We start from the raw sequence: 21,899 nt of genomic DNA on the forward strand, positions 1-21,899 counted from the left end.
CAAGTTGCAACAGAAAAAGCATAGAATTATTTCAGTTTCTCAAGGAGCCTAATCCTGTGCTGTTTCCAGCTGCATGTTGGTCACCTCTGCTTGTAAGACCTTCAGTATGCTTTCCTTACTGCTGTCGCTGGCAATCGTGATTCTCCTGATGAGCTTGGCTCATAAACATGGGTCTCATTTTGACTTTTCATTCTCTTTAACCTCATGTCTGCAAGCCTCATCTTTATGCTGTTTCTCAGATTTGACCCTTCTTTCTACTCCATTTCCACAGACCCCTCCTTGGTTTAGACCCTCAATAGCTGACTGGCTTCTCTGACTATAGACTTACTCTTCCCCCATTTATCATAAGGTCCCCATTATTAATCTTTATCAAATTCTGTTCTTACCATGCTTATCTGACCACCTCCTAACTCCAAAGCCTAGCCTGTGTTCCACTTTTATTTTGCATATTCCCCAGTACCATCTTCCAGAAAGATCGCTCCTTTCCTGTGTCCCGTGGACACCCTGCACTGTGGCATCACTGCTCAGCCCAGTGCTTCTGAGGTCCTCTTTCTGCTTTCTAATCAACTCCTCCCTTAGCTCAGATCTCCTGCCCTCTAAACCTCCCCAGACTAGAATTTTCTCTCCTCCCCTGCCAAACCTTGTGCTGAACCACCACCATCACCATTCCTCCCCCCACAAAGAAAGAAGCTAGCTGGAAGGCATCTCTCCCTCTTTTTCACACCCATCCCACCGTCTTCATTGCTCAGGTGGCTCTTAATATTTTCAGGCTTGCTGTGGTTCATTGTGTGCACATTAGCCACTTGAAAAGAGAGGCATCTCCTGTGTCCTCATCCAGCACAGAGCGGGGTCAGTCAACTCAGATAAAATCCTACCTGACTTGTTGACTTGACTGGGCAGGTGAAACACTCATCAAATTAGTGGAATGAACCAAAAACCCTCATGGGTAAATAGTCTCATCTACAGTTTGTTACCTTTTGCCCTGACTCACAGACCCGCCATCAGCCTGGCTGTCACGACTTGGGAGTGGCAGCCTCAGGGAAGCACCTCCTGAAACCCTGGCCCCCAAATGTACTGCCACGTCCCATCAGTCTGGGCAGCCTTTCACTCCCACAGAGCCTTGGCCTGCCCACCGCCAGTGACCAAATGACACAAAACCAGTGAGCAGTGGTGCCTTCGGGGGTTAACTATGAAAGGGGGGAAAAGATGGTTGTAGAGCAGCTCTGTGGTATCACCCAGATTCTGAGGGTGTGTTTGTGAGTGAGTGTGAGTGTATATGAATGTGTGTGTATATGTGCGTGTATGTTCTGAAAAATTTTATCACAGTTAATGTAATTAGCACTGGGATTATACATGATTTTACCTTTTTTTGCTTTATCATGCTTCTTAAAAAGTTTCCTTTCAATGAACACTTTGTAATAAGAGAAAAAACCCTTGGTTTAATTTTTTAAACCAGTTATCCAGTACCCCAGATCTTCCTTGGTGGCTCAGTGGTAAAGAATCCACCTATTAGTGCAGAAGATATGGGTCTGATCCCTGGGTCACGAAGATCCCCTGGAGAAGGAAATGGCAACCCACTCCAGTATTCTTGCCTGGAGAATCCCATGGATAGAAGAGCCTGGCAGACTCTAGTCCATAGGTTCACAAGAGAGTTGGACACGAATCGCTGACTAAACAAAACATCCAGTATCCTAAGTATCTATAGAATATAAATTGAAGGAGCAGAAATGGATGTTTATTGATCATCTAAGATGTATGAGGTGCACCATATCACGTTCATTTAATCTTTACAACAGCATAAAACTGATGTTATTGTCTCCATGCTAAAGATAAGAAATGGTAACTCAGGCCTGGGAGCTTGCCCAAGATTTTGAATTCATGTCTCTCTGGCTCTAAATATCACTGTATCCCATTTCATATGCTCCCTCAACTAGTTAGGCTGCTCAGAAACTTCCAGGCTTGCACTGTTCTGATACTAATGGATAAAACTTGTTCTCCCTGTTTGGACAAGGAGTCAGAGTCAGCCAGTCTGAGTTCTAGCCCTAAGTCTGACACTCAATTGCTGTATAACCTGAAATGATTTTTTTGCTTCTCTTTTTGTCTTCCAAAAAAGTGACAGATATCCTTAGAATTTTAAAATATAGTACAGATTACAGTTTGCTCTGGGTTAAGGAAGAAATCAAGTCTATAATAAGGACTACTTGGAAATCCGTAACAGTGACAAAAACCATGTATTTGATCTCATGGGATATAGACAAAGAGTATTTGCGAGGAAATTTATCGCCCTGAATATTTCACTTACTAAAAGATAAAATTGTGTGTGCTTAGTTGCTCAGTCGTATCCGACCTTTTGTGGCCCTATGGACTATAGCCCATCAAGCTCCTTGGTCTGTGGGATTCTCGAGGCAAGAAAACTGGAGTGGATTGCCATTTCTTGTCTGGGGAATCTTCCTGACCCAGGGATTGAACCCACGTCTCCTGAGTCTCCTGCATTGGCAGGCAAATGTTTTACCTGCTGTGCGATCAGGGAAGCCTACAAGATAAAAGTAATGAATTCAATAAATAAAATTTCAGGGAAGGAGACAACAGGGAATAAAGAAAAAAGTATCAATCAATAGTTCAATTAGAAAATATAAAAGAAGCATAATTGAGTCATAAACTCAAAAGGAGATTTGAGCTTTATAAAATCAATAAACTTCTGGCAAATTATAATCAGGTAAAAAGGAAAACCACACTAGATTAGAAACAAGAAACAGTGGCAGATAAGCAGGGGTGAGCCCCAGAGCCGCTTGATCCTGCTCAGCAGGCATGCATCACACTCAGGGCCCCCTTCCAGGGCTGCTCCATCCCTCACCCTAACCTCTCCTCTGACCTCCACTCTGCCCACACCGCCCTGGAGAGCGAGCACACACAGTTGTAGGCTGGATTCACAGGATGCAGATGCTGACATGAAATTGTGGGGTTCATAAAGGCTACTGGGAATCAATGCCTGTGAAAGGAAAAGAAGAGGAAGCCGCATCGGGCAAAGGGAGAGGTCCATTGAGGTAAAACCCAGTCCTGACAAAGTCATGGAGCCAATGCTGCCGCTCAGAGTTGTCCTCAGTCGGCCAAAATGGCCAGCCTTCCTGTCAGGTGTCAGGTGGCCCCAGGGAAGGGTGTGACGGCAGGCAGGCAGCTCTCTGCAGCTGAGGCTAACCGTGAAGGGCTGACAGCCGGCAACTGTCTGCCCCTGGGCAGCAAGCCATTGCCTGGGGGCTCCGGAGGCCTGCAGTCTGCCACTCGCAGCCACACCTAACTGCCAGGGAGTCGAAGAAATGTGGACCAGCTGCCTAAGAGGAAGGAGAGCCCAGTGTGGTGGCAGCTGACAATCAGACAAGGTCTCAGCACGCTCTCCAACTTTACAGAGGAGGCTGCACTTGGGAGGGAAGTGACACAGCAGACAGCCTGAACTGCATTTGGCCTCGGGTTTCCCACACCTGCTAGAACCCTGAGGGGAGCAGGGTGGCAGGCACAGAGACCTAACCCTAGGAATAGCATCTGCAAAGTGCCTGGATGGGAGGTGCCCAATCCATGTGGCTTCTGTCTCAGCTTTCATGACTGGATCTGACTTCTTTCACAGCATGCCCAGCCCCGCTGGAGTCCCTCTCATCACAACTCAGAGTGAAGTATTTAGTAAAAAGGGAGAGATGAAAATGGGTTACACAACTGCCCTTGTTTATGTACTGGCCTGTCAGCTCTGACCTCCGAGGTGCTGAAGGCCTTCAGTCACCTTCAGGTCCAAGAGAGAAATCTGAGGACCTAGAGTAAGTCCCCCACTTTGTACAAAGTGACCCACTTTTTCCTTTTGACTGTCACGTCTGAGGTTCCCATGGTCAGAGGACAAGTTGGGCAGGTCTCTGTGCTGGTCACAACTGCCCAGCCCTCCTCTTTGGCCTCTTGCATGGAAGCATTGGGAAATTCCAGCCAAACACAAGTTCTGACCAGCCAGGGAGGCTGCCCGGGTGAGTTCCTAATCACCTGGAACTAGGACTGGGTACCATGGCACCTCCCCAGGGAGGAAACCCTTTGGGCCCCCAGCTGGGGTAAGTGAGGGGTGGGCCTGGCTGCATGGGTAGCTGCATGGCTACATTTGTAGGCCCACCCCTCCCCCTGCCACGCCTCAGTGGTGCCCAAAGCTGGGGTTCCCTTTAGGCAGCTGGGGAGCCATCACAGAACCCAGGGGAGGAGATCATCTCAGACCTGCTCAAGCCCTAGCCCACTCTGTGACCTTGGGAAGTAACCTCACAGAGCCTCATGATCCAGCCACTAAATGGAGCCAGAATATGAAGTCCCCCTGTCTCTCTGGTGGCCTTTAAACCTGGAGATCCTGCACATCCTCTTGGAGACCAGTGGGCTCTCCTCTGTCATACTTCTTTTCATTTTAATAACCTAAAATGCTTCCCACAAGCCAATTCTGGTTGATTTCTGGTCATCTGGGATCACAGATGGGTCATGATTTTGGTGGTGGTGTTCAGTCACTAAGTCGTGTCCGGTTCTTTGTGACCACATGGACTGCATCACACCAGGCTTCCCTGTCCTTCTCTATCTCCTGGAGTTTGCTGAAACTCATGTCCATTGAGTTGGTGATGCTGTCTAACCATCTCATCCTCTGCCGCCCCCTTCTCCTCTTGCCCTCAATCTTTCCCAGCATCGGGGTCTTTTCCAATAAGTTGGCTCCTCACATCAGGTGGCCAAAGTATTGGAGCTTCAGTGTCATGATTTAGGACACAGCCTTTGTGGTTGGATCCAAAAGAGGACCAGATGTCATCTCAGCATGCAGACGAACAGATGAATGGAGGTGTACTCATTTCCTATTGCTGCTGTAACAGACTACCGCAGACCCAGAGGCTTAAAACAACATGAACTTATCATCTTAGCAGTTCTGGGGCTCCAATGTGCCAAGTGGGTCTTACTCGGCTGAAACTGAGGTGTCAACAGGGCTGCCTTCCTTCCGGAGGAGAATCCATTTGTTTGGCTTGTTAAGCACCTGGAGGTTGCCCGTGTTCCTTTGGCTCAAGGGTCCTTCCTTCTCCATCATCAGAGCCACCGGTGTAGCACTCTGACCCTCCTGCTTCCTCTTTCACTATGAGAGCAGCTGTGGTTACCTCAGGCCCACCTAGATAACCCAGGATAGTCTGCCTCATCTCAACATCCCTATTTAGTCATATGCAAAGTCCACTGGCCAGGTGAGGTAACACATTCGCAAGTCCGTGGGTTCAGAGGTGGGCATCTTTGGAAGCTACTGTTCTGCATACCACAGACAGGTTTCCATTGTCCAACAGCCCAGTTGAAGGCAAAAATGGACAAAAAGAAAATGATGAGGAATGGTCACAATAGGGAAGCCCCTGGCAAGTGCACCTTCCATCTATTCACTGATTTGCCACACCAATCCAACTATCATTCCTGTGATGGTTTTTTCAACTATATCTAAAGCATTTAAAAACTAATTTTGGACAGTCTCCATTTCCTAAATACAGCAGAAACAATACTGAAACTGGAAAAAAAACTTTATATAATTCAAAAACTCCTTTTTTTTTAAATCCCCAGTGCTTTAAGAAGACCTCTTCCTGTTAAATGAAACAAATTGACACATGCTAACGTGGACACTGGGAGGGATTGGGGGCAGGAGGAGAAGGGGACGACAGAGGATGAGATGGCTGGATGGCATCACTGACTTGATGGACGTGAGTCTGGGTGAACTCCGGGAGTTGGTGATGGACAGGGAGGCCCTGGCGATTCATGGGGTCGAAAAGAGTCGGACACGACTGAGCAACTGAACTGAACTGAACTGAACGTGGACAGATATCCAAAATGGGTTAAGTATGAAAAACACCCTTCAGAGCAGCATATTCAGTGTCATCCAGTTTCCATAAAAGTCATAGAGTTATTTTTGGTTTTACATTGAAAATACACATGAGAATATAAACCAAACTGTTAACTTGGTTGGGAACAGCTAGGAAATAGCCATAGAATTCCAGGAGATTTTATCTTTCTAAATCATCATGTCTATGGTGTTTGATTTTAGTTATGTGTATTATTCTGTATTATTCACGTGCAATGCAGGCGACCTGAGTTCATTCCCTGGGTTGGGAAGATCCCCTGGAGAAGGGAATGACTACCCAGTCCAGTATTCTTGCCTGGAGAATCCCAGGGACAGAGGAGACTGACTGGCAGCAGATCTCAAAGAGTAGGACACCACTGAGCAACTAACATACACACATGTGTATTATGTGAATTATACATAATAACTATGTTGTATACATTATCTAATAGTTACTATGTATAATATATTATCACATAGCAACATATATATAGAGAATGTATAGAATATTGATAGAATAGTAACATAATATATCATAAATAACATAATTACATAATGTGATACATATAATAAACTCATCTTAATTTTTGTAACTATAAAAAAAGGAAAGTTCTTATTTGTGTTTGAAGACTAAGGGACTCTTCTAAAACAGAGCTTTTTCTGGAGAATGACATCAACCAGAATTTCAGGATTCTGCCCAATTGTTGTGAGCCTTCAGCCTCACCTCTGAGTACTATCTGTTCCCTTCTTTCCAACTTTCCCTTAGAAATCTTAGCTCTGCCCCCCACCATTGCAATCACAGGAAATGTAGGTCAGGTAATTAGTAACTAGGGTTTATTTTGTTTGGAAAACAGTACATTCAGGCAAAATAGGCCAGTTCCCAATCCTCAGAGCAGAATCCGAGAGTTTTCTCAAAGGGAGGGGTGCTGAGGTCACAGAACACCAGGGCCCCCCTTGTACCCTGGGGCCCAGAGCTGGGTCACCAGCTAGTAAGCAGCAGGGTTGCACCCCTGAAGCCATGTTCTTGCCCCTTGACTGCCCCTGGTCAACCACAGAATGTGGTGTTCCATCCTGGGGCTCCATAGACTGGCAGAGCCCAGTTGTGCAGTAATGGCTCCACTCGTGCCCTACTTCAGCCTAGGCTGGGACACTGGTGACCGTAGGGAGTGATACTGGGAGCATTTGTCACCCAAACAGCTCAGAGATGCACATATCACAAATGGCTGGGCTGCTCCTCCCACAAACCAGCACCATCTGAGCTAACACTGCCATCTTGATGGTCTCTTTGGGAGCTCTTGGCTCCTTAAGTGTGGAGTTTTACAACCAGTTTTACAACAGCATTTGACTGAACTAAATGTGACATGACTCATGGATCCCAGGCTGGTTCTGGCTAGTGACGCTATCGATGCAGACAAGAGGAAGCAGCTTCTAAGAGTCACTGGGGGGTGTTTATATCACCTACCAAGCATCAAAAGAGCTGGAAGACTTACCTGATGTGGAAAGGCCTGAGATCCGCCCAGAGGGTCAGGACTGGAGGTCTCAGGACACAGCAGCATTTGCCCCAGGGCTCTCAAGTGGGCAGCAATCTAGACAGAAGGACCCAGGTGGTAACCAGCTTAGAAAAGCTACCTAGCGTTTTCTTCCAGACTCTTTTCTAGTATTGATGTGGCCACCATACCCTCATGCAACCAGGACGGGGCATGCAGTGGTAGACGCTGGGGACACGTAGCATTGGTGAGGAGGGTAGAGCAGCTTCTGTGTGACACCCCCATAGTGTCACCACCTATGAGCAAAGCCTGATCCCAGGAAGTCACCAAGTTTGTCTCGAAGGAACTTGGATCCAACACCATCTGAGTCCAACCACTGCCCTGCTTCCTCCCTTGAAAGCTGGAAACATGTGCTTTATTCTGTGGGAGTGAGAAGGAAAAGAGATGAAGGGTCCATCCTGACTCAGCATCCTTTTACCACTGAGAGTCTCCTCCAGAACCACCTACGGTTTTGTTCTCATTAATCCCGGTTTTTAAGGATTCACCAGTGGGGAAAGACAACAAGCTGTTCTCCATGCCAGTGAGGTGGTCCTTCTATCCCACCCAAGAGCCAGAGAGGGCCCTGGAAAAGGAGCCATTATACCTCCCACCCTCACCCCCAGCACACACATATACACTGCTTGTAAGCCTGTGTTGATAAGCAGAAAGCACCCCACCCCTAAGTCTTGCACCTGGAATCCTACTCAGCACAGCAGGTATGGGCATGTAGAGTGGATGTTAGACCAGATCTCGGACGGCAGGGAGCTCTGACGCCCAGGGGAGGGTTTTGTTGATTCTCAGTTCCTCTGTTCAAATGCCTGGGGACCATGCTAAAGTCCTTTCTGCATCACTATGGGTTGATCTGTTGAAGGCTTGCTTCTTTTTTGCCTCCTTACTGTGGCCAGTATGGCAACCTGGTTGTAAGGGACGTCAGCGCCCACAGAACCAGAAACCTCACACACTGGGTCAGAACTCAGAGACCACCTAGGAGGGAACATAGTCACAGCATCCCAGGCTTTGTACCCAAGACCACAAAGGAGATGAATGGTGTATACAGCAGGTAAGGCCCCCAGAGCTCTGGGAATCGTCTCATGAGTAAACTACCTTTTCACATCAGATTTTCAGCTTCACTCTCCAGGGTGTGTCAGAAAGCAAGAAAAGGCAGGTGGGTCCCCTTACACCTTTACACCCTATCCCAGCCCCCAACCACTTCGGCAATCTTCCCTCCCTCTTCCACCCCCAGGAAGAATGACTCATCACAGGGCCCCCTTCCGTATTCAAGGCTTGGAGACTTCCCCATCTAGGGGCGTGGACTGCAGAAGGAGCCAGGGTTCAGGGTAGGAGCAGAGAAGGGTGGTGAGAAGTGATGAGGGAGCCGTGCTCTGCAGTTCCTTTGGGACACCTCTGAGGGCTGGAGAAAGGCCCTGCACAGGTGGAGCAGCTAAGTTCAGGCCACCTCCTCACCCACTTCTGTAGTCTGAATTATGAATGCATCATTGTGAATGTGCGATACAGAACTAAGTGGACTTTCTTCGTAGCTTGTGTGCATGTATGTACACACTGGCTCTTCAGCAGAGGCCGGGGAGGGAGGCAGAGCACTGGACAACACAGGCAGGAGGAGAGACGCCTGTATCCAAGAACAGAAATCAGAGGAGCAGCTTTGTTTAACGTGGGGTGAGGGACTCAGGGTTCAGACCACCTGGCTTCCATCTGGTAGTTTCCCCCAGGCCTCTTTGCAGAACCTCAGGGCTCCCAAAACCTTAAATAGAAAACATCACCCATCCAATCCAGCCCCTCGGGGTGTAGCTGCAGGAGGAGCTGGAGGTGGGGGGCAGGGAGGGGAAACCCGTCCCATCGTTTTACAGTGCTGGCAGAGCCCTGCCTGGGCTCCCCTGGTGACTCAGCCTTTATGGAGCCGCTTTTCCTCTTTTCAAGATTTCCTGGAGGTCTGATGGCCATGTCAGCTTGCAGCAAGGCCTGTGGTTGCATCAGTACTGGCCCCAGACAGTTTGCAAGAGCGTTTGGTACCCCTGGCTCCTCGATACGGCTGGCCCAGTGCTGAGGCACATGACAGGGAGCCTCACCAGCTCCCTGGCCCCTTCTGCCTCTGCTCGCTGTGCCTGACGCCTCTAAACAAGGGACTGCAGGGCACTGATGAAGCATTGTGTGGACCAAGGGCTGACAGTGGGGGTGATGTGATGCTCCCCTTGGCATTTTTAAAGGGCATTCCCAAAAAGGACCTTGGGGGAATGTGTGTACATAAAGCCCTGGAGACTGGCCTGTTGGTTGGCATCAGCTCTCAGAGCCTCTTCTCTCTCTTACCCCCTCGATGACCTCCCCACTCCATCCTAGATCCTTGTCCAGGCCTTGAATCCCCAAAGCATTGCTCTACCCCTCTGCCCAAGATCTCAGGATCCTTCCTGCTAGTCTGAGCTCCCAAACCTCTGCCCAAGGACTCTACCACCAAGCTTCTCTGCAGTCCCACTCAGGACCATGTTTTCCTTTGGCCTCAGGGCACAGATAGCAGAGATGAGAGCTCTCCACCTGGTAGAGATGGGATCTCTATACACTGGTGTCATAGAGCATGCGGCGGGGTGTACTGTTAGAGAGAATCATCACAGAATCCCTAGAAGGGAGCAATCATTTCTGTGAGTGGATCTGGGACAGCTCAGGGAGGGTCAGGAGCAGAGAAGGATGAAGAGCCGGGCAGGTCAGGTGTAAATCTTCCACGTCCTGCTGTGTCACTTTGTCCGTGTTAAATCTCCACGCTCAGTCTTACCTGTAAAGTGGAAATAATAACACCCTCCTTGCAGGGCTACTGAAGACTTATTGAAGACTATGTACTTGGTGCTACCCTCCTCGTGGACGCTCAAAAGGCATTTTCCCCTCTTCAAGGAGCAAACAGTGGAAACTCTGATGCCAAGGGTCAAAGCAGTATTTAGGACATGCCTGTGGAATTAGAAAACCTGGGTTTGAATCCCGCTAAAGGATATGGCCTTCTGGAACTTCAGTTTCCTCATCCACAAAATGGGAATAGTAACAGGACCCAGCTCAGAAGGTTGTTGGCAAGACTAAATGCAATGAGTTTGTAAGAACATTAGCTCGGGGCCTGGCATTTATTTAGCACTTAATAAATGTTGGCTACTGTTACAGCTGTTACAGCTCGTGGATCATGCAGTCTAGGCTGACTGGTACATATCACTCCCCAACACAAACCCCTCAATGGCCTTTAGTGGAGACATAGGGTAAGGATCTCTCAGGGGTCACGGAGAGAGAAGCCACAACTACAAGCTTCTGGTTGGTTCTTCCATCTAGAGACCACTCCACCCAATGTCCCAAAGGCTTTATGGAAACTTCTGTTTGCTCAACTGATTTCACCACCCAGTCTGTTAGCCCTTCTACCAAACCATGAATCCTAACCTAATCTAATCTAAAATTTTTCTCCTGACAAATGGTTTACAAATTCAAGTAGTCAGTGGTATGTATCATCTACACGTGTGTGCTAAGTTGCTTCAGTTTTGTCCAACTCTGTGCAACCCTATGGACTGTAGCCCGCTAGGCTCCTCTGTCCATGGGATTTCCCAGGAAAGAATACTGGAGTGGGTTGCCCTGCCCTTCTCCAGGGGATCTTACTGACCCAGGGATCGAACCTGTATCTCTTATGTCTCCTGCACTGGCAGGCGGGTTGTTTACCATTAGGGCCACCTGGGAAGCCGTATGTATCATCAACCACTCCTCACTTTGATCACTCTAAAGACCAAGTCAGGTTGGACTTTGATCTCACCTCTGAGCGGTTATGATGTTATTTACAATGATGAATTTCAATGATACTTACAATGATAAATGTTATTTACAAAGATGAATGACATAGCATATGCAGCATCTCTGCTACACCCTGCCCCTCAAAGCTCACCACAACGCCATGAGGCTGAAGGGGCCAGGCTGGCCCAGCAGGTTAAGAGCAGGTGGACCTTTGGCATCTGCCCTAGGTTTTCTCAGGGGCTTCTCCAGGTGGCACTAGTGGTAAAGAACCCGCCTGCCAATGCAGGAGATGTAAGAGACGCGGGTTCTATCCATTGGTCAGGAAGATCCCCTGGAGGAGTGCATGGCAACCCACTCCAGTATTCTTGCCTGGAGAATCCCATGCACAAAGGAGCCTGGCGGGCTGCAGCCCATAGGGTTGCAAAGAGTTGGACATGACTGAAGCGGCTTAGAACACACACACGTGTTAGGTTTTCTGAATTGTCATTTCTTTGGGTCAGCGACCTGGAAAGGGGATTATCTTGAAGTTTGGTGTGCATGGAAACACACTGTTGAGTCGACTTGGGGGTGGCTTGGGGAACTGATATCTGCCCCTCGAGACCACCAGACCTTCCGTATCATCTAATTTAACTTCTTCATTTTATAAATGGAGTAAGTTGAGACTCAAAGAAGGGAATTAACTTCCCCAGGGTCATGAGATGGTCAGTGAAGCACTAGGGACCAGACTCTGGTCTCCCAAAATTAACCATTTTGTTGACCACCTAATAGGTGCCCAAATTGAAATGTAAGGTTTCTTTATGGCAGGGCTTCTCAGTATTTATATCATGTGCATTAATTTCTAAGAGCAAAATCATTTTTAACCTTTTTTCAAACTTTAAGTCCTTTCTTACACAACAAACACTTATTAATGCCTTGATAAATAATGGAGGTGGGAAATGTTGGTCTCATCTTGCCTATCTATTTGTATCTAAAACAATCATTTCCTAAGCCAAAAATCAATCCTGATTAAGAAGATAAAGACGGATCTCTTCAAACAGACTCCTGTTTGCCAAGGAGAGAAAGATGGGGAGGGAAGGACTGGGAGTTTGGGATTAACGGATGTAAATTATGATATATAGGATAGATAAACAACAAGGCCCTACTGTAAAGAACAAGGAACTATATTCAATATCCCGTGATAAACCATAATGGAAAAGAATATTTTAAAATAGAATGTCTACATGTGTATAACTGAGTCACTTTGCTGTACAGCAGAGATTGGCACAACATCGTAAATCAACTATCATTGAAAAAACTTGTTTTAAAAAGGCATGGATAAAAAAAAGACATTTATCTCTTCTTGAAAAGAAAAAACAATCCCAAGAGAGATTCAGTATGAACATGAGATGGCCTTGTCTCCAGGTCCTTACTTCCAATACCCTGGAACTTGGCTACCCATCCATCAGCAGGGAAAGCCTGCAGGAATGTGCCAGACTGAATCTTTCAAAGATGACTGCAAAAATCTCTCCTGTCTCACATTCCTTTCTGCAATGCAGACTTAATATAAATAAATTAATTCATTAAAAGAGATGCAGATTGTACCTCTGCCTGCTGCCAAGTCGCTTCAGTCATGTCCGACTCTGTGCGACCCCATGGACTACAGCCTACCAGGCTTCTCCGTCCATGGGATTCTCCAGGCAAGAACACTGGAGTGGGTTGCCATTTCCTTCTCCACAGATTGTACCTCACTCCCTGGAAATTCACAGCCGTGTAAGAAGTCCAACTATCCTGCGGCTGCCACTCTGTGAAGAAGCTCAAGCCCCATGGAGAGGCCACAGGTGGGTGCTCTGGTCGTCAGTACTGACCTTGAAGTCATATCAGCCCAGGCACCGGATGTGACTGAGGGACCTGCAGGTGATTATCGCAAGTGGATGAAGAATGTCTCTTCCAGTAAACAAACGATGTTGTGGTCATCAAGTCATCAGTCACTACAGCCACCCCTGACTGTGTACCCTGAGGGGAGTCAGGATGGAGATAAGCAGGATACTGGCCCTGGATAGCTAAGGAATGATTTCAATGAACCTAGAAACCATTGCATCTCCCCATACATAGGAAAGCATTAAATTTTTTCAAAATTTACTTATTTTTAATTGGAGGATAATTGCTTTACAGTGTTGTGTTGGTTTCTGCCATACATCAACACGAATCAGTCATAGGCATACATATGTTCCCTCCCTCTTGAACCTCCCTCCTATATCCCACTCTCTAGGTTGTCACAGGGTTCCAGGTTGAGCTCCCCGTGTTATACAGACACTTCCCATTAGCTATCTATTTTACATATGGTAATGTATATATTTCAATGTTACTCTTTCAATTCCCCTGCCCCCACTATGTCCATGAGTCTGCTCTCTATGTGTGAGTCTCTGTTCCTGCCCTGCAAATAGATTCATCAGTACCATTTTTCTAGATTCCATATATATGCATTAATATACAATATTTGTTTTTCTCTTTCTAACTTACTTCACTCTGTATAGCAGGCTCTAGGTTCATCCACCTCACCAGAACTGACTCAAATTCACTCTTTTTATGACTGTGTAATATTTCACTATATATACCACAATTTCTTTATCCCTTCATCTGTCAATAGACATCTAGATTGCTTCCATGTCCTGGATATTGTAAATAGTGGAAAAACACTAAGTTTATTAACTTTAGATGTCTGTTTTTCTTTAATTAACAGTAATCTTACAATGTTCCAGCTACACGAGTTTTTTTGCAAAAACTCCTATATATCCTGGTTCCACCCTTACCTCTTCAGAACAGCCCCTCAGAGCTATCTGAGAGGCTGTATCCTGGGCTTACATCCTCAGTATGTCCATTGAGTAAAACATAACTCTCAGCTTTTAGGTTGTGCTTTTTTTTTTTCCCCAATCGACTGTTCCCATCTGTTGAGTCACCCCCAACTTTTGGGTCTTTCCAGCTGAGGTCCCAGAAATCACAGAGTAATAACCAGCCATTCCCTTTGGCCCTGTCTGAATTCTTGACCCAGAGTCTGTGAGCAAAATAAAAATGGTAGTTGTTTTGAGCCAGTATGTTTTGGAGTAGTTTGTTAGGTAGCAATAGGAACTGAAGTGTGCATAAGGCATGAGTGAGTGCATTTAAGTTGAGGGTTTAGATTGGTATCAATATTCTCTTTTGATATTATCATAAGGGGTCAATATTATCCATAAGGGATTCTCTTCAGGATGCTTTTTTGACTAGAAGGACTGATGCTGAAGCTGAAACTCCAATACTTTGCCCACCAGATGCAAAGAGCTGACTCATTAGAAAAGACCCTAATGCTGGGAAAGATTGAAGGCAGGAGGAGAAGGGGACAACTAAGAACGAGATGGTTGGATGGCATCACCAATTCAATGGACATGAGTTTGAGCAAGTTCTGGGAGACAGTGAAGGACAGGGAAGCTGGGCATGCTGCAGTCCATGGGGTTGCAAAGAGTTGGACATGACTGAACTGAACAACAACATATTGAGATACAGCCATATGCAAGATCAAAGGGACAAAGCACAAAAGAGGTACAACCTCCGTGGAGTTTCTGTTCTATGTGAACACTTCGTCAAATGCTAATGTCACACAACTGGACATACTCAACAGGAAAGAGGGACCAGGGGAGGAAAAAGGCAGAGAAACCCCCTGGGTCACCAGGAGATAAATGAAAGCTCTGGGTGCTTGCAGCCACAGAGACAGTAAGTCAGTGACTTGAAGCCGGAAATGGTTTTCCAACCAGCTGTGAATTTGAAAATCCCATATGTAATACAACATTAAGCTGCTATTTTAGAAATTCTTTCATCTTTTTCAGAGACATCTCCGGGGCCCTTCCTTCCTCTTGGAAGGCAGTCAGTTTTCTGCAGAAATCACTTCATCAGCAGGAGCTGAAGCATTTCTCATGCAACTGTATAATTCTGGAAATGTGGTTTAAAAAGTACCCTCTCCTGGGTGAAGAAAGCAACGTTGCAGAGCAATGTTTCTGTAAGCACCAGCTGGGCAGCTTTGGATGCACTTTTTATTTCTTTTTCCCTTTTGAAATGGCAGAATCCTGGCACCTGTGTACGAGCCTAATGCAGTGTTGTTGATTTCCTTAAAAGAGCGATGAGTCTGCTTTGGAGTTACTGGAGTTTTTTCATTATCACCAGAGGCCATGGCACCACCGGTATCCTTTTAGATGCTCAATTGAATTTACAATTATTCATTGAATATCTGTGCCTGATATTGTGTCAGGAGTTGGCAATGGGGTATGAATAAGACAGTCATGGCCCCTGCCTTTACATACCTCACACTGCAGAAGGGACAGCAGATTTTAGACAAACAATGTTATGACATTTGTCCTCTACAACAAAGGCAGAGGAAGGTGCAACCGAAGGCCAGGAAATTTCTCTATAAGTAAATACTCAAAGGAGGAGTGGGAGGTACCAGGTGAAAGGAGGAAGGAGAGCAGAAATGATGAAGAAAAAAGCATGACCACAGTCTGGCCACTAGAGATAACCACAGATATTTGAACTGCAGGAACTGAAGGAAAACCAGTGGATGGAGAAAATGAGAGGTGAGGGTGGGGAGGACATTGGACTCAGGCAGGGACTGAGCATGTGGGAGATTTGGAGTGTTGTCTGAAGCAAATGGAACACCAATGATTTTTTTTTAATCTTTTTATTTTATATTGGAGTAAAGTCAATTAACAGTGTTGTGATAGCTTCAGGCAGACAGCAAAGGGACTCAGTCACACATATACGTGTATCCATTCTCCTCCAAACTCCTCCCCCATCCAGCTGCCACATAACATTGAACAGAGTTCCCTGTGCTATACAGTAGGTCCTTGTTGATTATCCATCTTAAATATGCCAACCACTGATGTATGTTAAACAGGACAACCGCGTGAGCACATCAGTGTTTTTGGAAGATCACTCTAGCTTTAGTATAAAGCATGCATTGGAGAGAACCAAGGATGACATCACAGAGGCCAGGTAAAAAGCTACTGTGATGGTCCTGGTGAACAACTGTGCTAGTCTGGATGAACACAGTGCCAGAGGCTGTAGAGGACTTAGGGATGGGAGTTGGGAAGCTGAGAACTCCGGCTCTTGTTTAACAAAGCACTCCGATGGGCTTTTCATTGTAGTAAGAGGTTCGAGGGTTTGCCCAGAGGCAATGCAGGGGACCTCAGTTCGATTCCTGGGTCAGGAAGATCCCCTGGAGAAAGAAATGGTAACCCACTCCAGTATTCTTGCCTGGAGAATCCCATGGACAGAGGAGCCTGGCAGGCTACAGTCCATGGGATTGCAAGAGTCAGACACAACTCAGCGACTAAAGAGAGAGAGAGAGAGGAGTTAGACCAAGGGGACTCTGTGCCTGGCCCCATAATGAGAGAACAAACTGAGGTCACTATTGGCAATCTCAGAGGAAGGGATGAGGAAGCTCAGAGATGGAGAGATATTGCGTTGATGGGAACTGAGAGAGGGCCCAGCAAGACGGCCAGAGGCCAGGATTCCGGAGAGAAGCAAAGACTAGGGAGAATTCTCAGGTGACGGAGAGAGCAGAGGTTCATCAGGACTTGAGTGTTGTGCTGTGTGTTGCTACCGTTTCACCAGTTCTCCTCTCATACCACCGCTGCTCCCAGTCCCCTCTGAGGCCCCCGACAGCTGCAATACACGCAGGCAGTGTTTTGAGAAAATGAAGGGAAATGGGCCACCATCCATGTCAGCATGGGTGCTGGAAGGAGAAAAGCAGGCAACCTGGGAATGCGGATATAGACCCTTCACAAAGTGGGAAACGGAACAAGGGCGCCCATCCAGGGAAACGGGACATAGCGTGTGGGAAGGAGTTTGAGGCATTTGTACACACAAGTCACACTGGCCAGGTAAAATATCAGATGAATACTATTTGTGAACTGTGTTTGGATTCTGATTTGAAAACCATCTGTAAAAAGTATGAGCTTTCCTGCAGGAACAAGCTTCCTACGTGACCATGTCTCTCAAAGGATCCCTGTCTCTTCATCACTCTCAAAAACAGGGGAGGAAACAGAATTGCTGGTTCAGAGCCTCAGACCCTACTTCATGGATTCAAAATGCCCAGAGGCTGTCGCATGGCCATGGCATGTGACCAAGCACAAAGGGGAGCTGTGTGTGTTGGCTACTGCAGGAGGCAAGGCAAGGCTGCCTGAAGGATGCTCCTTCGGATGGAAGCAGTGCTAAATGCCCCAGGATGAAGGGGAAACCACCCTACTAAACACGTTTTGGATAATACAAAAACAACAAAGTTGAGACAGAGAAATTTTAATATGAACTGGATATTAGGAATTAGTATTAATAACTATGTTTATGTGATAATGGCCTTGTAAATGAGTGAGCTGTCATTGTTATTTGCTTTTTGCTTTCATCTTCTTCTGTTACAGGTACATACCATCTTTATCGTGAAATAATATGTTGTCTGGGATTTGCTTTTAAAATGTCTGGCAAAACACATACAGACACACAGAAAACTCCAGACCCAAACAGCTTCCCAAGAGAATTCTACCAATCCTTTAGAAGCAGATCATTACAAGGCTGTCTAAACTGTTCAGAGTACTGAAGATGTATTTGCGTTTAATCCTTACAACACCCCTTGAGGCAGATGGTATCCTAACTTTACATATGAAGTCATTCAGTCAGAGATGTGAAGAGTCTAGTCAAGATCACACAGCTGGAGGTGACGTAAACAGATTTGAAACAAGGCGATGCAATCCCGACACAACTGCCTTCTAAGCTGGGGCTGCCATGTACGATCCTTGTGAACAGCGCCCCCTGGAGTTGTGCAGAACACAGCACAACCTGTAAGAAGGTTCATGAGAGCCTATGTTCAACACTATGTTACTCAGTTCAGTCTCCCAGTCGTGTCCGGTTCTTTGCAACCCCATGGACTGCAGCACACCAGGCTTCCCTGTCCATCACCAGCTCCCAGAGCTTGCTCAAACTCATGTCCATTGAGTTGGTGATGCCATCCAATCATCTCAACTTCTGTTGTCCCCTTCTCCTCCTGCCTTCAATCTTTCCCAGCATCAGGGTCTTTTCAAATGAGTCAGTTCTTCACATCAGGTGGCCAAAGTATTGGAGTTTCAGCTTCAGCATCAGTCGTTCCAATAAACACCCAGGACTGATCTCCTTCAGAATGGACTGGTTGGATCTCCTTGCAGTCCAAGGGACTCTCAAGAGTCTTCTCCAACAACTCAGTTCAAAAGCATCAATTCTATGCCACTCAGCTTTCTCAACTCTCACATCCATACATGACTACTGGAAAAACCATAGCTTTGACTAGATGAACCTTTGTTGGCAAAGTAATGTCTCTGTTTTTTAATATGCTGTCTAGGTTTGTCATAGCTTATCTTCTGGAGCAAGAGTCTTTTAATTGCATGGCTGCAGTCACCATCTGCAGTGATTTTGGAACCCAAAAAAATAAAGTCTGTCATTGTTTCCATTGTTTCTCCATCTATTTCCCATGAAGTGAGGGGACCGGATGCCATGATTTTAGTTTCCTGAATGTTGAGTTTTAAGCCAACTTTTTCACTCTCCTCTTTCACTTTCATCAAGAGGCCCTTCAGTTCCTCTTTACTTCTTGCCACAAGGGTGGTATCATCTATGTATCTGAATTTATTGATATTTTTTCTGGCAATCTTGATTCTAGCTTGTGCTTCATTCAGCTCAGTATTTCTCTTAATGTGCCCTGCATATAAATTAAATAAACAGGGTAACAATATAAAGCCTTGATGTACTCCTTTCCCAATTTGGAACCAGTTTGTTGTTCCATGTCCAGTTCTAACTGTTACTTCTTGATCTGCATGCACATTTCTCAGGAGGCAGGTCAGGTGGTCTGGTATTCTCATCTCTTGAAGAATTTTCCACAGTTTGTTGTGATATACACAGTCAAAGGCTTTGGTGTAGTCAATAAAGCAGAGGTAGATGTTTTTCTGGGACTCTCTTGCTCTTTGATGATCCAACAGATGTTGGCAATTTGGTCTCTGGTTCCTCTGCCTTTTCTAAATCCAGCTTGAACATCTGGAAGTTCATGGTTCAGATACTGTTGAAGCCTAGCTTGGAGAATTTTGAGCATTACTTTGCTAGCATGTGAGATGAGTGCAATTGTGCGGTAGTTTGAGCATTCTTTGGCATTGCCTTTCTTTGGGATTGGAATGAAAACTGACCTTTTCCAGTTCTGTGGCCACTGCTGAGTGTTCCAAATTAGCTGGCATATTGAGTGCAGCACTTTCACAGCATCATCTTTGGGGATTTGAAATAGCTCAATTGGAATTCCATCACCTCCACTAGCTTTGTTCATAGGGATGCTTCCTAAGGCCCACTTGACTTCGCATTCCAGGATGTCTGGCTCTAGCTGAGTGATCATACCATTGTGGTTATCTGGGTCATGAAGATCTTTTTTGTACAGTTCTTCCGTGTATTCTTGCCACCTCTTCTTAATATCTTCTGCTTCTGTTAGGTCCATGCCAGTTCTGTCCTTTATTGTGCCCATCTTTGCATGAAAGTTTCCCTTGGTATCTCTAAATTTTTCATAAATGAACAAATGAGTGAATACAGGATAAATGGATGAACGAATTCTCTTCATTTCTTCTAACTAGTTTCACTTTCAGCAGATGGGTCTCCTAAATTCCGCCTTGTTCTCAAGAAGGCTGAATGCAGAGATAACCATGCCAAGACTGCACTGATGGAGTTCCAGCAATCTCTTTGCTAACTCAGCTTTCCTGCTTGGGAACAAATCAATTATCAAATTGCCTTTTGGGAAATGAAGTGATATTGGCCCTGTTCCTTTTGGCTACCCTGGCTTCCTCCAACTGCAAGGAACAGCAGTCAGCCCCCTGTCAGAAATCCTGGCCTGAGATGAAGAAAAAAGCCACCCACACAGTGGGGTGCAAAGGAAGCCATAGGCCCCCTGCCCCAAATTACTTCTCTCTCTTTGGACTACTTCTGTGCTTGAAACTCCTGCCATTGGCTTCTCTTGTCTGGGTTAAGTAAGGTCCAGTCAAAAATGTGAATCTGTAAGCTGAGTGTAAGAGCACACACATAATCCTTGTTAACACTTTTATATGAACATAGATTTCTTCATCATCAGACTAAGAGAAAGTGGGACCAAGAGGGCTGGGATCCGGATGGATGTGATCAAAGGAGAGAGGAATCCCCCAAAGCCCCAAGTGTGGAACTGTTCCTTGAGAGGAATCTGCCTTTTCTGATGCCATTTTGGAGGGAGGCATGGTCTGGAAAGATGGAGCCATGTGGACATCAGGAGAGCAACAAAAGAGGGCCTGGGAGACTGGGAGCTGTGAGAAGAGAGAAGACAGAGAGGGTTGTGATGGATGGAATCTTCTTTACTTTGGATTCTTTGGGGAATTCTTCCCATTTCAGAAGGTCCCTGGTGGGGCTGTCAGTCACAATATCTGATTCCCATGAAATGAGTATATGATCCAGGCTCATCAATTAGACTCGTCTATGAGGTCAATACAGGCACATTGAGAGACAGAGGTCTGCCATTACAACATTTTTTGTCAATTTTTAAATCTAAATTTTCAAAAAAAAAAACAAACTCAAACTTATAGAAAATAATACGAATAATATATACAATGAACTTAGTTTGTCCTTCACCTAGATTAGCATTTTGCCAAAATTTTTTTTATCATTTTCTATCTCTCTGCCCCTTCCCTGCATATTTTATTCTAGTCTATTCTAGTATTATAGTATATAGTTGTTGTCATAATTATTACAGTATTTGAGAGTAAGTTGCAGACATCTTACTCTTTTATTCCTAAATACTCTAAATTTATCTCTTCAGAACAAGAATATTCTTCTATATAACCACAATTTGTTGTTGTTTAGTCGCTAAGGCATGTCCAACTCTTCTGTGACCCCATAGACTGTAGCCCGCCAGCCTCTTCTGTCCATGGGATTTCCCAGGCAAGAATACTGGACTGAGTTGCCATTTCCTTCTCCAGGGGATTTTCCTGACCCAGGGATAAAACCCACATCTCCTGCACTTGCAGGTGGATTCTGTACCACTGAGCCACTTGGAAAGCCCATATAACCACAACACAAAAATCAAATTCAGAAAATTTAACATTGAAACAATACTACTGCCTAATATACAGAACATTTCTTTATAACAATTTCTTTCCAGGATCTAATTCAGGATCCAGGTTGGTACATTATATTTACTTTTCATAAATGAAAAATGAGACACTTTAGTCTTACATAGTTTGAAGAGCTCTTTAGCTTTTTTTTTGTCTTTCATGATGGATCTTTTTATAATATAGGCTAACTGTTTTGTAGAACTTTTCTGAATTTAGGTCTGTTTGATTATCTCCTCATGACTGGGTTTACTTTTGGCAGGAGTGCGAGTGACTTCCTTGACAGTCATGTAGAAACAGCCGGTTGGAGGAATGACGCCTCATAGAAACAAGATGAACTGGGAAGTGGAGAAAGAAAACCAACCCTCAGGAGCCCCTTGATCCAACTGAAGCCCCTTGCAGCTCTGGAACCCCCAGTTACATAAGCTAATAAAATCTTTTTTTTGCTTAAATTAATCTGAGTTGGGTTTGTGGCTACTCTGACTTACTTATACCTTTAGCTAGTAATCTTGGGCCACACAATATCCTCAAGAGGCCCAGAATCATTCTGACCAGAAGGACATTCCAAGGCATCCCACAGAAAACTGACCATCTTTCCTAGTAACAAGCCAGAGGCCACAC

Source organism: Bos indicus, chromosome 26, assembly GCF_029378745.1.
Source record: "Bos indicus isolate NIAB-ARS_2022 breed Sahiwal x Tharparkar chromosome 26, NIAB-ARS_B.indTharparkar_mat_pri_1.0, whole genome shotgun sequence".
Classification (NCBI taxonomy): domain Eukaryota; kingdom Metazoa; phylum Chordata; class Mammalia; order Artiodactyla; family Bovidae; genus Bos; species Bos indicus.